Raw genomic sequence first — 3412 nt, forward strand, 5'->3', positions numbered from 1 at the left:
GCTCTGCGCTGCGCAGCGCTGCGCGGGGGCGGTGCCGGGGGCGGCGCGGGGCGCGCGCGGGGCGGGGCGGCAGCTGCGCGGGACTCTCTACGCGGGGCGGAAGGCGCCGGGCGGTAGCCGCGTTCCCAGCGCCGACCTCGGGGCCGGCTCCGGGCCCGGCCAGGGAGCGGCGGTTTTGGAGCCCCTCCGCATTCCGCCCGCCGCAGCCCGGAGCCCAGGCGCCGCGGTGACGGGCACGCGCCCGCTCGGAGCTGAGCCGGGACGGCCACTGCACGGCTCGAGCCCAGAGCCGCTGCCCGAGGCCCCGCGCTGCTCTTCCCTCCGGCTGCGCCGCGTGGTTGCCCCAAGTCATACGGAAACCGGACAACGACTCTGCCTCCCTCCCTCCCTCAGCTCCGCACTGCTCGCTGCCCACCGCGGGCCGCGGGGCCAGCAGCGAGCCCGAGAGCCCTGTGTCCCCCCGCCAATGGCTCCCGCACCCCTGGGCTCTGCTGGCCCCTTCCCAGTCCCAGGCCGCGACCATGGCTACGCTGCCCTCTGCAGGCCCGCAGCCGTCAGCTCCTTGGCACGGAGCCCTCCTGAGATGCCGGGGCACCAGGCCAGCTTGTCCCGTTCGCTGGCGGGCCCAAATTAGCACAGTACCCGCATGAGGGGGATGCTGCCTTGCTGCCCACTCCCAGCCCCGCGCCCCGTCCTCACACACAACCCGGTCTCCCGGCGCCAAGCCCCGTCCTTCAGGGCGTTGGTTCCCTTGGAGGCTATGTGGCCCAAGGCTGCCCCAGTGCCCACTTCCTCACTGCAGATCCCCCTGCCCACTGGGCCCAAAACACAGCCTTGGGCTCCCGCTCCCTCCCCGCACCCTCCAGCTCCTCCAGTGCTGGCACAGGCTGTCCCCAACACCTCGTCCTTACCGGTGGAGGGGGGTGGCCACACTGGCCTGCTCTGGGGCACCCCTGGGGTACAGCATGGCCCCATTCACAGCACCCCTGTGCTGGGCACCCTCAGGACCAGCCCCAGAGGCTGCGGGATGCCCACATGTGGGGCTGTGGGCTCTGCAAGCTGCACGCCTCCCCTGGGGCTCTGCATGGGCCAGCATGGCACCCAGCGCAGCCTGAATGGTGCACGGCACCAGGGGGCAGCCCAGCCCAGGCCAAGTGCACCTGGCACACGGCGTGGTCCAAAGCACCAGTGCGACACAGTGCCCCACGGGCCCACTCTGGCAGAATGCACTGCGCTCCACAGCCGCCCGTGGGCCCGGGTGTCCCAGGACTCGTCGTACCCAGTGCATGGCACCCAGGGACCCAGTGCCATCCATGCCCCGGGAGCCCGGCCGGGACCGGCGCGCGCTGCCCCGCGCAGCTCCCGCCCCGCTCCCCGCGCGGAGTCCCCCCAGCCCCGCGCGGAGCCCCGCCCCCCGCGCCGAGCCCCGCCCCGGCTCAGCTCCCGCCGCAGCAAGGGCTGCCCCGCGCGCGCCGGGCGCGCGCGCCGGGCGCCCCCGCAGCGCTCCGGCTCCCGGTCCCGCTCCTGCTCCACGTCCAGGCCCAGCGCATCCACACTCCAGCACTGGCCATTTTGTCCATGCATCATTTTTTGGGCTAGTCCTTAGGGATGGCAGCCGCTGCTCCCCAAAACTCCCAGGGCTCTGCAGCGCCTCCTGGGGGCATTCCCTGTGCCCCCATGCCTCTGGCCAAGGGAGGCTGTGAGCAGGCATCTCCTCTGCTTCCAGGGACTGGTACACGAATGGGAACTACCTGGTGATCCTGGTTTCCATCACCATCATCCTGCCCCTGGCCCTCATGAAGCAGCTCGATGAGTCTGGGTGAGGGCTCCTGGCCAGCTCTGCATCCCTGCCCGTGCCCACCAGTGCTCTCCTCTCTGCACAGGCTACCTGGGCTATGCCAGTGGCTTCTCCCTCAGCTGCATGGTCTTCTTCCTCATCTCGGTGAGTGCAGGACATGAGGCCCTGGAATGTGCTGGGCTTCCCAGTGCCGGACCAGGCGTTCCCTGTGCCTGCACTGCAGCTCCAGTGCCAGGGCTGCCGGGATCCCAGGCTTGTCTGGAGCACCACCACACTATCCCGAGCAACCCTGTGGTCTGCTCAGGGGGGCGGGGTATGGGACAAGCCTTCTTGTGGGAGAGCGACATGCAGGCAGCCATAGAAGCAGAGTGGGGGACAGCTGGCACCCCACGGAGGGGACCAAGTCAGGGAGCTGGAGGGGACCCAGCCAGTAAGGGGCGGTGCAGCTGGAGCTGATGACCCCCCGCTCAGGTGGCCGTTGCTGGCGGGGCATCACGAGGCACTTTCTGTTCCCCCCAGGTCATCTACAAGAAGTTTCAGATCCCCTGTCCTCTCCTCGCGCAAGACATGAACAGCACGGGCAGCCTCAATGACACGCTGGGCAGCCCCAGCAACCACCAGAACGACTACCCCGTTCTTCAGGCCCCTGAGAAGGGAACCTGCACCCCCAGCTACTTCACCCTCAACTCCCAGGTAGGGCCTGCACGTGAGGCCAAGCACCCAGCTGGGCTGCACCTCCAGGTGCGTGGGAAAGCTCCCTGGCCCATAGCCAAGGTGGCCAGGGGCACCCAAGGCCTCCTGCTGTGGGCCCCCAGCACTCTGGGCAGCTGCATGTGCTCCCAAGCCTGCTGCGCTGATGCTCGGCCACCTGCTCCTCTTGCAGACGGCGTACACCATCCCCATCATGGCCTTCGCCTTCATGTGCCACCCTGAGGTGCTGCCCATCTACACGGAGCTGAAGAAGTGAGTGCCGGGGAGGAGGCCTGGGGCAGGGGGGCCTGTGGGCAGCGAACAGGACCTCATCCTGCTCCCAGGAAAGATGCTGGTCACCAAAGTAAGCGGGGAGGAGGGTCCCTAGGACAGTATGTTCCCAGGTTCCTAGAAATCTGGCCTCGATCCGAGGGGGAGAGGGCAAGACCCGTCCCAGCAGCACAGGTGGCAGGACTCAGCCATGGTGCTGCTCCAGGTGCCACGTCTGCTCCCTGTCTCACCTTCATCTTCCCCGCCATCTTCTACATACGCTGATGCCCAAGGGCAAGGAGTCTCTGCGCTCCCCACCCAAGATCCTGGTGAGCCCTGGGCACCCGCCATCAAGATGTAGGGATGGGACGGGATGGGATGTCCCCAGGGCTGGGCTGGCTGTGAGACCTGGTCCCTAGGGACCTGTCCGTGGTGCAGTACCAGGCACCAGAGATGGTTCCTGCATGGTAGTGGGGATGCTGGCACCCCTGACTTGCCTGGGGAAAGCCCATGTGGACTCTCGCTGTTCCCCACTTAGGTGTGTGACAGCGTCAAGCCTCCTGGGTTCCCAGCCTTGCTCTGACAGTGCTCTGGGTTTGGAGGTGCCACAGTGCCCAGGGAGAGCCAGTCCTGGGGACAGTCCTTGGCCCTGCT

The 3412-nt window shown here is 68.1% G+C and overlaps 1 long non-coding RNA gene across 1 annotated transcript; it reads left to right on the forward strand.

Annotated features, from left to right (window-relative positions):
• Positions 1-1882: 1882 nt before the first annotated feature.
• On the forward strand, positions 1883-2716 carry LOC148594073 (uncharacterized). The gene is made up of 3 exons (XR_015913574.1): positions 1883-1942; positions 2318-2491; positions 2682-2716. It is a non-coding gene; the product is annotated as an uncharacterized LOC148594073 (long non-coding RNA).
• Positions 2717-3412: the final 696 nt, after the last annotated feature.

The sequence above is a fragment of the Tinamus guttatus genome, unplaced genomic scaffold (assembly GCF_059628265.1).
Source record: "Tinamus guttatus ecotype Peru unplaced genomic scaffold, ASM5962826v1 Tinamus_guttatus_pri_ptg000300l, whole genome shotgun sequence".
Taxonomy (NCBI): Eukaryota; Metazoa; Chordata; class Aves; order Tinamiformes; family Tinamidae; genus Tinamus; species Tinamus guttatus.